General features: G+C 43.1%; 1 protein-coding gene and 1 pseudogene across 2 annotated transcripts in view; one reads left to right on the top strand and one right to left on the bottom strand.

Moving 5' to 3' along the window:
* Positions 1–13383, bottom strand: part of ROR2 (receptor tyrosine kinase like orphan receptor 2) — a 198995-nt gene that overhangs the window by 121848 nt on the left and 63764 nt on the right. The window lies entirely within an intron of this gene.
* On the top strand, positions 2390–3125 carry LOC100948003 (annotated as a pseudogene).

Below are 13383 nucleotides of genomic sequence, written 5' to 3'. Positions count from 1 at the left end.
TAATCTACAAAATCCCCAATGTAAAAGCTAAGCCTAAAACCTTTTTTCAGTATAGTTTTCAAATATAGTAATTCTACACAACAATAAAGAGCTTAAAATACCTCCCTTAGTTCTTTCACAAGACAACAAAGGAAAAACCGCAGGAAGGTGCTGGCTCTCCCCAAGCCCTGGCAGTGACACACTCCCACTGCATCCCCAGAACAGTCCCCCCCCCCCATTAGAAAGAAACTTGAGGAAACAAATGACACTGGAAGCACCTTTTTGTTTTCTTTAACTGAAAAATAATGTGACTTTTAACAACATTAACATTCCTCCTCTTTAGAAATTAAAATAACAAAACATTAACTTCATAGGAGTCAGACAAAGGAGGGGGGTAAAGTCACATCATGCTTAAAAGCACACAGAGTAACCAAATGTGATTAAAGGATCATCTCCTCCTAAGCAAGAAAGAGATGGCTTTTTTGCAGATGACGAGTCCTTTGCCCTTCCTTTAAAAGTCAGACAAGGGCATGATAATATTTCATTTTCAAGATACAAGCCCAAGCCCATTTATTTTAAATAAGTAATTACAAGACCGTGGACTATGTTCTACCTGACTTTCGGCGGGAAGCACGGGAGTGGGAAGGTGCAGTGAAAAAACCACTGGCTACTTTGGGGACCACGTGAACCCACCAAAGGCAACTTCTGAAAGAAGGGGACACCTTAATCAGATAGTCGGCGTTGCCAGCGATGTTCCCTAGGGCCCCGCTCCCCAAACTGCAATATGAAATTTGTTTTCTTTCAACTGCTCCAGACCATACGCCTCCAACATGGGCCGCTGTCCAGATTTAGCTTCATGCTGACTGAACGGCCACCTTCTGGATTACCTAACTCAAAGTACACCAGCGAGGTGCTCTGTTACCACACTGGTATCACAGTGAAAATGCTTCACTCCAAACTGGCGCAAAAAGGAACACAGACGTTCTTCTTCCCTCCATCCAAATCCAAGCCTGTCACCCGCATGTGCTAAAGAGTACTTTCCACGGAAGAATAAACTTGCTGTACAGTATGATAAAGGAGCTGCTAGACACATGGAGCTAATAAAATTTAATTAAGATTAAAGCAGATTTAAAATTTAGTCAGTCCCACTAGCCACATTTCAAGTGCTTAATACAGATAAGTCACTTAATGCCAAGAGCACCACACAGGCAATACTCTAGGGGACAGAACTGACAATTAATTTTAGGAGGAGGGGAAATAGATAGAATTTTGACACAACCTGAAATCCACAAATAAGGTTGGTGCTGTTGTGTCTTAAAGCAAATTAGAAAATGAAATCTGCAAATTATCTATTTTGATCAAAACACCTTGAAGGTCTGGGTTCTGGACCAGATGTAGTGGGCACACTCTGTCCATCTCTCACAGAATGAAGCTGTAAAACCTGGAAAAAATTAGGGAACAGCAGTACTGGGGCACCCCTCAGTGTTCCCAGGTCTGAACTCCCAGTAACCCAGAACTCATACAAGATCATGAGCACAGACCTGAGAGCTTCTGGAGAAACCTTTTATTTCCACTTGAGGAGTGTAAAGATGGTGTGTTCTTTTCCCACTAAAAGAGCACAGAGACCATCCCAGTTTCTCTTTTCATTTTCTTCCTCTCCTTCTCTCTCTTGTACCCCTGGCCCCCATGAGTGGTAGAAGATGTGGCAACAGATGAACATCGGAACTTAACACTCTGAGGGAGAAGACAGCTTTGCAATCCCAAGAGGTAGTCAAACTCCACTGCTTGTTTCTTTCTCTCTCGGTCCTCCAGCTGCTTATCTCCAGACATGGGCATAGTCAAGGTGACTTTGAGACAGTCAAGGGTAACTAAAACTCAAGGTTTGGGGCAGAGGACTGAAATGAGAGCTCCAGAGAACTGGAAAGAACTAGGAAGATGATGGGGAGAGAAAAACTAAGAAAAGTGACCCTTCAGAGTTATTTATCAATTTCCAAAACCACTCATAAGCTACACATGTGTAGATATGACCCTAAACAGATGTTGGAAATAGAACTGTACGGAACACCACCCAGGTCCCAGACTGGCCGTGGTGTGGCGTGCATGTGTGACATACCTAACAAGTACTACAGAAGCTTTGAAAGCGGAACTGACATTGGAACCAAACACACAGAAGGCTATTCTGAATTTGTAGCCTGAACCCAAACAAATTGACTACCCGCTATCAAAATTCTCCACAAGATTTAAACAATATCCAGAGTCTCATAACCAAAACATAATACTCAAAATTTCCATGATATAATCCAAAGTTGATTAATGTACAAGGAACCAGGAAAATCTCAAACAACTGATGTATATTAACAAGATGTCATGTCTTTTCTGTGGCACCTGGAAGGAATTCAGATACTTCAGGATGAAGCTGAGTATCTCCTTCCCAGCCCCTGGCTGCCAGAAACTCATTGAAGTGGATGAAGAACGCACACTTGGTACTTTTATGAGAAGCGCATGGCCACGGAAGTCGCTGCTGACACGCTGGGTGAAGAATGGAAGGGATATGTGATCTGAATCAGTGGTGGAAATGATAAGCAAGGTTTCCCCATGAAGTGGGGTATCTTGACCCATGTCTGGGTCTGCCTGCTGCTGAGTAAGGGACGTTCCTGTTATAGACCAGGGGAACTGGAGAAAGGAAGCGCAAATCTGTTCAGGGTTGCATTGTGGATGCCAATCTGAGTGTTCTCAACTTGGTTATTGTAAAAAAAGGAGAGACAGATATTCCTGGACTGACTGACACTACAGTACCTCGGCATCTGGGATAGCAGAATCTGCAAACTTTTCAATCTGCCTAAAGAAGATGATGTTCGCCAATACGTTGTGAGAAAGCCCTTAAACAAAGAAGGTGAGAAACCTAGGACCAAAGCACCCAAGATTCAGCATCTTGTAACTCCGTATCTTTTACAACATAAATGTCAGCGTATCGCTCTGAAGAAACAGTGTACTAAGAAAATAAGGAAAAGGCTGCAGAATATGCTAAACTTTTGGCCAAGAGAATAAAGGAGGCCAAAGAAAAGCACCAGGAACAGATCACCAAGAGATGCAGGCTGTTCTCTCTGAGAGCTTCCCCTTCTAAATCTGAATCCAATCAAAAATAAGGATTGTTTTTGAGTAACAAATAAATGAGTTCTTATCTCCAAAAAACCCAAGATGTCACAGATGTTGGAACTACCTGACAAAGACTTAAATACAACTATAAAAGGAAAGCACTTTGGAAACCAATAGAAAGACGGAATATCACAGCATCAAAATATTAATAGAAGATTTTACAAAAAAGAAAAAATTGGGATGTTTACAATAAAAACCTTATTCTAAAAGAGAAAAACATCAATGAATGGGAACCAACAGCAGTGCACAGATGACAGAGAGATGTCAACAAAAATTATAGAAGCTGAACAAGAGAAAAAATATTGAAAAAATGAAGAGACCACCATGGTCTGGAAAATGAGATGGTCTGACTCAAATTCATATCATCAGAATCCCAAAGGGAGAAGGAAAATGAATGAAGAAATAATGGCTACAAACTTCCTAAATATGGCCCCAAAAAGTAGACCCACAAAATAAACACATTCAGTGGATCCCCAAAAAGATAAACCCAAAGACATTTCATCTAAAGACATAATAATCAAACATTAAAAACTAAACATAAAGAAAAAAATCTTAAAAATAATGAAAGAAAAACAACAAATTATTTTATAGAGGAAAATCTATCTTAATGACTGCAGATCAAAAACAATCGAGGCCAGAAGGATGTGAACAGAACATTTACACTGCTCAAAGAAACAGATTAACAACCCAGACTTTTATACCCAGCGCAAACATCCCTAAAGAATGAAGATGACCTAAGGTCATATAACAGACCTCACTGTCAGCAGATTTTCAGTAAAAGAACTGCTTAAGGAAGTGCTTCAGACAGAAGGGAAGTAATGTCAGGAAGAGAACTAAAATAAGAAAGAATTGAAATGAAATGAAATAAGAACAAAAATGATAAACTGGAACTCTCATACACTGCTATTGGGAATGCATTCTGGAAAACAGTTTGATGGTTTCTTGTAAAGTTTAACGTACACTTACATACCCGGCAATCCCACTCCTAGGTATTTACCACAGAGAAATGAAAATTTAAGATCTCACAAAAACCTGCACATGAATATCAAAGCTGGTCAAAACTAGAAATAATTTAAATGCCCTTGAACAGGTGAATGGATAACCAAACTGTGGCCATCCATGTAATGGAATACCGCTCAACAATTAAAGGGAATGAACTACTAATACCTACAACTACTCAGATGAATAGCAAAAGTATTATGCTGGGGCAGGGGAGATTAGCTCAGAAGGTTAAATACTATGTAATTCCACTATATGATAATTTTGAAAAGACAAAACCATAGGGACAGAACACAGATGAATGGTCGTCAAGACTCAAGAGTTGGGTAGAGGCAACTGCAAAAGGTACCACCAGGAAGTTCTGGGGGATATTTGAACAGTTCAATATCTTGATTTTGGTGGCAGTTATACAAATGTATACCTATCCTGTGTGCAAATTTGTAGAACTATATACCAGATGTTTCACTATATTAACTTAAATACTAAAATTAAAGAAACGGTCTTTCTTGTGAATTTTTTTAAGAAGAAAAAGAACTAAACATTCACAAAAGTTACCTAGTCAAGTATCCTGTGACTATTTTTGTGTCTGTTCCAGCAAGATATTGGGAAACAGCAAACTATGGCTCATGGGCCAAACATGCATGACCCACCACCTGTTCCAAGCACCAAGAATGGCTTTCACATTTAAAATAGTTGAAAACAACATCAAAAAAAAAAAAAAAAAGATTTCGTAGCATGTGAAAATTCTTTGTTCGTGACAAAGCTTTAATAGGACATATCATGTACGTATGCTATCTGGCTGTTTTCACACAATAAAGGCAGAGTCACAAAGCCTAACATATTTATTATCTGACCGTTTTATAAGGAAAGTTTTGCTGGCAGGGTGCAGTGGCTTATGCCTATAATCCTAGCACTCTGGGAAGCTGAGGCAGAAGGATCCCTTAAGCTCAGGTGTTCAAGACCAACCTAAACAAGAGCAAGACCCCACCTCTACCAAACCAGAAAAATGAGCCAGGCATGGTGGGTGCCTGTAGTCCCAGTTGCTCAGGAGGCTGAGGCAGGAGGACTGCTTGAGCCCAGGAGTTTGAGGTTGCTGTGAGATAGGCTGAGGCACTGTAGCCTGGGCGACAGAGTGAGACTCAGTCTCCAAACAAAAAGAAAGAAAGACAGGAAGGGAGGTGGGGGAGGAAGGAAGGAAGGAAGGAAAGAAGGAAAGAAGGCAGCCCAGCAGGCAGGCAGGCAGGCAGGCAGGCTTTGCCAATTCCCAGTCTAAGTCATTACTTGGATAATTTAGTCATTAAATATAAAAATGTTGTTTTTCTTTATTGATCCAACTGGCCAAAGAGTAGAACTCCATAATCTGCCTAAAGCCTGTATTTTAAAGCCAAGGAAATTCACTTGGCACAGCGCAGAAAAGGTAGAGTACACAGGCCATCTGAAGTCAGTTCCTGTTGGCAGAGCAAGGATAACCAGACCTGCTCAGTGATGGCAACTTCCCCTAGAATGGCCTGAAAGGCAAGAGCTTCCAACATCCACCACATTAAAAAGAAAAACAAATTTCTATTTCACCGTTCACTTCTTTTCATGGCTCTATTTACGAACATCATTAGCCTTTCAATTCCTTAACACATATATCCCCTATCACTGTTTTAAAAGAATGAAACACTTCAATGCTGCTGAAAGCAATTCAGGGTCAAAAGGACTTTTTTAATATTGAAAACAATATTAAATTCTGAAAGTGCAGGTGTCAAAAGAAAAAAAGACCCTCATATTTCAACAAATCTGGACTACATTATTTCATGCAGCCTGTAAATGGTCCAAGCCACAGTTACGGCCCTGATTCTGCAGGACAGCCTCATCTAGTGTACAGAATATTTTTATACACCTGGGGAAAATATTTATTCAAGTGACACTCACCAGGTCCAGAAAACCTGACAAGTGATCATCCTTTAACTTCTGGAATGCTACTAGCATAGTTCACATTAAGTAAAAACATAATTGCAAAGAACTATCAATACCCACATGAAAAAGAGTATTGTTCTACAGATCACGCCCTCCCAACGCAGCACCTTCCAGGGTTAATTTAAGCACAACCCACAGAGAAAGTGTCCGCCGTCCTCTCTAGAGTTGAGCAGGACAGCTTCAGGTGGTCTGTCCCATGCTGTCACGCTGTCACTCCAAACTTTAATGTGCAGCCCTTTCCTGCTGTCCTTTCTCCAACATGGCCATTTCCCTGTTTACACACTGGTCTCAACACACGTGCTGAGCAGCCATCTGCTATACAGTGGCTCTGAACCTTTGTCTTTCTGTGTGTTTTACTCTCACTTTCTCCTGTTCTTCCTCACCTTCATCTGTTGCTGACTGAGGTAGTTGGTGCATCACAGAGAGTGCTGGATAAAACGTGGCAGAATGAAGGAATCGTCCTGCACATAAATGTGTTGGAATGAAGGAATCGCACCGCAGAATGTGTCCCCATGCTGCAGCAACATAAATGTGTATAAGCCTATTACAAAGCAACTTCGTAGTCAAGTTGATGTCAAAATCTATAATAGGTTGTATTTTTCAAAGAAACCTACAACAATACCTTCCATCTTGCCTATTCTTCCGAAAGGCATCCCTACCTCCCCTGGCAAGATCTGGAGTCTGTTTCCCCACCTTCCTGAATCAGGGTGCACCATGATGCCTTGAGCCACAGAATATAAAGGAAGCAACAGTGTGTACCGGTTCTGCATGAAGGCTGTAACTGGCCAGACTCTACTTTCTGCCCTCAAAACACCTACTTCCTCGAGAGTCCTTCTTGGAACCCAGTCACCATACTATGGGAAGGCCAAGCCACATACAGAGGCCACAAACAGCTTCTCAGGTCAAGGGACTCCTTCCACCCCCAGCCCAGCACACCAGTGTGTCTGAGCACAGCTTGGATATCCAACCCAGTCCAGCCTTTGCTGACTGCGGCCCCAGCTGACATCTTACCAGAGCCACACAGGGAACCCCAAGCAAGACCCCGTCGCCCACGGAATTATGAGGCACTGTTGTTTTACGCCTCCTGGTTGTGGAATAGGGTTTTGTTATACAGCAATATATGACAAAAACAGGTCTGCAGAGGAATTTCATTCTCTCTGTAATTAATTCTAAATAAAGAATTTTGCATTATCTATTCACCCCTATTTGCCTTTTTTCTCTTTCTAGAAAACAGCATAAAAGGGATCCCTCTGGTACAAACTACGTTCACAGCACACAGAAAGTTTTTTGTCTGTGATCCCTCATATTAATGTGTCTGCAGTTATCACCTCATGTTCGTCCCAGGATCCACCTTGTCATTTTAATTATGAATAACTGTACCTCCTAGGATAAGCCGATGATCTTCCTTACAAATGTGCATGAGCCCCACGATTTCTAAAGTGTCCAATGACTATTCCTCACTTTCCTGCCAAGCCTTAACGAAGAACCCGGCAGTATTTACACCACATAGCCAGAATCAGCTCTATTTTTGTTAGCACAGATTTTTGAAAAGTTACTAGCAAGTTAACTCTTTTTTCACCCCAGTACTGTTCAGCTCCTACTGTGGGTCCGTGTGTTTAAAGGCCAATGTATAAAGTGTTCCTTATACAACACACTGCTTATGAGGCAGCTCTGTTGACTGCCAAAATAAGGCCATGCATTTGATTATATAACCCCAGAGGCTGGGCTAGAAATACAGAAATATGCAGAATAAGAACTCCCTTTAGCAGGCCTTCAGTGTGAAGCAGGAAGGCATGGCTCACAGCCAAAATAACAACACACTGTAGGGGTCGGAGAGGGACCTGGATGCTGTGGTCTTTCGCCCACTGAGAAGAAGCAAAGGCACCTGGTGGGCTGTGCATAAATCTCAGGAAGTAGGCCCACACAGACCCACAAGCCAAACGTCCCCTAGACCACAGCAGGATTCATATTTTCAACTCTGTAAAAGAACCTAAGTACAGTTTCTTTGAAATTCTTAGAAGTTCTTGGAGACTCAAAACTATTTAAGGTTACCATCCTCATCATCTTATCTTTGTTTCAACTCTGACAGCTATGGGCTAAGGCTTGTTCTCCCCAGTAGACCCCCCCACCCCCCGCCAGCCCCAGGGGTCTGATTTGTTCCCTCTGGATGAAACTGAGAATGGCACAAAGAAAGGGATTTCAAGGGGGAGGTGGGAGGAAAACCTGGCCTGCTGAACCAGGAAGTCTAGAGGGCCCCTAAGAATGTGGGTATGAAGTAACCTAGGTAACCAATGACCAATAGAAAAGGGCAATACTGCCTGGAGGTGCATAGAGGCCAATGAAAGACTTGCAAGGAATTTCAAATACTATTTAGACTGCTGAAGACCTTTGCATCTCACCTCTCTCCTTGTCTCCATCATGAGAGGGACCCTCTTCCAACTCTCTTAGGAAGTGTTCTTCGTTCTCTTTCTTCTTCCTGAATAAAATCTATTACCCTGAGACCTGTGTGGGTCACTTTGACTTTCTATGCAGTTTGCCAGTGCAGCTCCAGCTTTATTTTCAGTTTCTACTCACTTTTGCTTTCACTTACCACCATGCCCCTGTTGAACTTTCTAGCTCAGCTGAGTAATTGAACCTGGTCAAATGGGTTCAGGGAATTAAGACCCCCAGGCTCCAATAGAAACAACATCAAAATTGGATTTTATCCCCACTCACTGTTTTACACGTGTGTACAACCGCCCCTGAATGTGCTCCTATCTGTGTGTCTCTGGCCCATCCCCCTTGTCTGCTACAAGACTCTCTCTCTGGCAAAGGCCTTAAACAGCTCCCAAAAGGATCACAGGGTGCAACGTGGCCCGCTGTGTTGCAATGCCACACGCAGCTGATGTGCATGCGACCCAGGGCAGATGTGCACAGCCCCTCTGTGAGGACAGCCTGCGCCCCACGGACGGCACAGACAGCAGCCCAGACAGCTCTGTGGTTCATCCAGCGCCGAAGAGGCGAATCCCCAGAGTCCAAAGCCGTGTTCCTCACACAGAGTCTTCCAAACAGATGCCTTCAAGGGAACTTTCTCCTCCCCTGAAAATTCAGGCAGTAAATTACCTTTGACAAATTAACTTTCCCTTCTCCTCAGAAATAAATCGTAAAAGGAAAAGCACCAAGAGAGCACTTGAAAGGCCGCCCGTCCAGGTCCTGCTGAGTTGGTCGGGGGAGTCGGGCTTCTTTTGCTTCCATGAAGACTTACAGCCTGTAATTTGGTCTCTGCCCACAGAAAATCAAGTTGGGGCTTGAGAAGATGATGGCAGCCACCTGGAGGCGCTGACAAAGCCTCCCTCCCAGACAGGGCCTCCAGGGGTCAGCCCACTTGGGCTCAGGATGGGAAGAAGAGGAAAGACTTTACTCCACTCATGTGGTCTGAGACCCAAGCTGCTTCAGGGCAGGATCATCACAGCAAAAGGTGCTTTGTCACTTCACTCAGCCTCAGTGCAGCCCGAGGGCACCCCCGACTCTGCCCCATCCACTACCAGCCCAGTGTGCCAGCTGCACTCCTTGTAGTTATGTGATAAACATTATTTAATATGCAATATTTATAAGGAAATATAAGTGTAAAAAAAAGTTATATTTAAGAAAACTGAGGGACGGCACCTGTAGTTCAGTGGGCAGGGTCCCGGCCCCATATACCCAGGGTGGCAGGTTCGAACCCAGCCCCAGCCAAACTGCAACAAATAGTAGCTGGGCAGGCATCTGTGGTCCCAGCTACTCGGGAGGCTGAGGCAAGAGAATTCCCTAAGCCCAGGAGCTGGAGGTTGCTGTGAGCTGTGACACCACAGCGCTCTACTGAGGCCAACAAAGTGAGACGGATGGACGGACGGACAGAAGGAAGGAAGGAAGGAAGGAAGGAAGGAAGGAAGGAAAAGAAAGGAAGAAAAGGAAGGAAAGAAAGGAAGGAAGGGAGGGAGAGAAAGAGAGAGAGAGAGAAAGAGAAGAATGAAAGAGAAGAAAGAAAGAAAACTGAGAAACCAAAACTGAAACCCCTGGATGCAGTTTAAGCAAGAAGGACAACTGGGAACTCCTCCCAGCTGACCTCCACTAAGAAACCTGGACCTACAACAAAAGATTGGTAATTAATGGACATTAAGTTGACTAAAATGTCTAATATATAGATGTCACATTTTATGACTTTTCTCCAACTTTAGAAGACATTTTTAATTACACTGACCAATTCCGGGTCCTAAGAGCAGAGAGTAAGCAGACTTCTACTAAAATTTTAATACATAATTCTGTGGACAGAAGGCCTAAAGATATTTTGTAATATTGTAATATTGTCAGTAACAATTTTTAAAGGACAAATATCTAGCTAAATCAAATGTAACAAATATCCGGCCAGAGGGAGAGGATGTAGAAATGCCAATATTTCTCCGAACCCATTTGACAAAGCTGTAGAAATAAGATGCTTTTAAAAGAATTTCCAAGTGCTCTAAAGGAACTAATGGCTCGATTTTCTTAGTCGAAGAGCCAGCAGAAAGTAGGAGAAGCCTACTGAAGTACTCCTCAAATTATTGTAAACTACCAGTGAAAAATGCTGGATTGGCCACGTGCTTTCTCTTTTTCCCTTTCTAGAAGTCCCGCAAAATGATAGGGAAATAAAATAAGGTTTAAACCCATAACCACATAGAGAACAAGTCGTAAGAAGTGAGAGAGTTCCACAAATTCGTAGAAGGCGGCTAGTCAACAGACAGATGGCCCCCAGCAAGGGACCTAGCAAACAGAGGATAGGGGGACACAACTCAACGGCAAAGCAAAACAGAGGCGGTCCCAAGGGCCAGCCCAGCCACAGCAAGACTCAGAACCTAGAAATACTAGTTCGTCTAGTAAAGAGCAGGGTGGGTGACAAAACTTTGATTAATTGTGAATCTATACATGGACATGTGAAAACCCCACAGATCAACTCTTATCCCACCAGCTGAGCCTGGCACTCGGGTTATTTCTTACCCTTCTCCCAAACCCTGCAGGGAGGGCAAAAAAGAGTGTGCCTGTCATTTAAAAGTAAAATGAAAGTGACCACCTGGGGAACAGACTTGCATATCTTGGCAGTCGGGGCCCCAGTGACACAGCCAGCCCCCTCACTGAGCCTGCCATGAAGCCACCTTCCACACATGCAGGCTCCAGAGTTGTGTGCTGCCGCTTTAACCAAGAATCATCCAAGAACCACCAGGCATATGCAGAAAGCCCCCAATATGAAAAAGAGGTGCCAGGATAAGAAAAGAAACAAGTCACTGCAGGAGAACTAAGGACAATTCAAAAGACAAAGAAAGAAAATTAAATCTTTGTAGAGACATTTAGAGAAGGTATTATTTTCTTAAAATTGGATGAAACTGCAATGAAAAATGACCAAGAGAAGAAACTACTGAATATTCAATGTGGGATCTTTTTGTTGTTGTTGTTGTTGTTGCAGTTTGGCCGGGATCAGGTTCAAACCCACCACCCTCACTCAGTATATGGGGCCAGAGCCCTACTCCTTGAGCCACAGGCACCGCCCACTATTGAATATTCAAATAGGATGCCAACATCAAAAGGAAAGTCCAGTTGTAGGAATGAAAGATAAAGTTGAAATCTCATGGCAAGGAAAGCAAAACAAGAAAGAGGAACTTCATTTAAAAAAAAAAAAAAAAAGAAAGAAAGAAACTTCAGGAAGAAGAGGGAAAATGGGGGAGGGGGGTGTCTTTAAAAGGATACAGAGAACAGCCTCAAGCTAACAGACACCAGTGTCTGTATTATCCCAAAGCAGCAGATGTTAGAGTGGTATGGTAAGAAAGGAACACTCATGCACTGTTGGTGGGTCTGCAAACTGGTACAGCTTCTATGGAAAGTACTACAGAGAGTCCTCAGAGAATCAAAAATAGACCTTCCATCTGATCCTGCAATCCCACTACTAGGTATTTACCCAAAGGGAAAAAAGACATTTTGCCATAGGGACATTTACACTCAAATGTTCACAGCTGCTCAATTCACAATCATAAATATGTGGAAACAACCCAAGTGCTCTTCAATACATGAGTAGATTGATAACTGTGGTATCTGTATAGCATGGAATACTATGCATCCACTAAAAATGGTGATCTAGTACATCTTTGGTAACAACCCAGATGGAACTGGAAACCACTCTTCTAAGTGAAGTATGGCAAGAATGGAAACAAACACCACATGTACTCCATACTAAATTGGAACTAGTTGACCAACACCTATATGCTCAGAGGGAAGCAAAACTCAATAAAATTCAAGGGAAACAAGGAAATAGGCTAAGTCCCCACCCAGTGAGTACCCTGTATGGGTATACTGTTAAGTCCCCACCCCTGCATGGGTATACTGTACACTTCTGGGTGAAGGACACACCTATTTACTTTCACTTTAACCTTACCAAAGGAAACTATGTAACCAAAATGCTATGAATCCCCCTAATAACCTGAACTTTTTTAAAAGAAGGTTGTCTATATTAAGAGCCAAGCCAGCATTCAGAACAACACACCAAAAGATGTGTACAAAATACACCATCATGATATTTCAGAACGCCAAGGATAAACAGAAGATCCCAAAACTTCTCCAAGCAAAAGCAAGTTGCAGAAAAGAAATACAGCCTCACATGGGGGCGGGGGCCCCTCAGAAGACTGCGCAGAGTGCTCTATGACTGTGGAGTGACGTCCCAAGGAAGGGAGTGTCCAGCTGAGAATGACGTCCAACCAAACTATTGAGCATGGACATGTAGGACCTGCAAGTACTCAGAAAATGTGCCCTTTAGACACCACTTCTTAGGGTACTTCTGTCTCCCCTTCCCATCTCTCCCGGCACTCTGCTCTCAGCCTCCCTCACCATACACTCAAGGTTGCACCCACACTTCCTGAAGGCAGGAGAAGACCAGAAGTTCCCGGTAGGTTTCAGACCTGCCTGTCATAGGGTACCTGACTGTCTCTACATCATGTGCTCACCCTAAGAAGATAGGGCAGAAAGACAGAAGAATGACCTTCCTGGGTGAGAGAGGGGTTCTAAGACCAGAGAAGGATAAAGAAGATACCTAGTAAGGCTGGATGCAGTGGCCTGAGCCTATAATCCTAGCACTCTAGGAGGCTGAGATGGGTGGATCACCTATGTATGGATCACCTAAGCTCATGAGTTCAAGACCAGCTTGAGCCACAGGGAGACCCTATCTCTAGAAAGAGCTGGGTGTTGTAGTGGGTGCCTATAGTCCTAGAGTTTAAGGTTGCTGTGAGCTATGATGCCACAGCACTCTAC

Source organism: Otolemur garnettii, unplaced genomic scaffold (assembly GCF_000181295.1).
Source record: "Otolemur garnettii isolate 467f Iridium unplaced genomic scaffold, OtoGar3 scaffold00088, whole genome shotgun sequence".
Lineage (NCBI taxonomy): Eukaryota > Metazoa > Chordata > Mammalia > Primates > Galagidae > Otolemur > Otolemur garnettii.
Note: the sequence above shows the minus strand (reverse complement) of the source record. Positions and strands in the feature narration are given on the sequence as shown.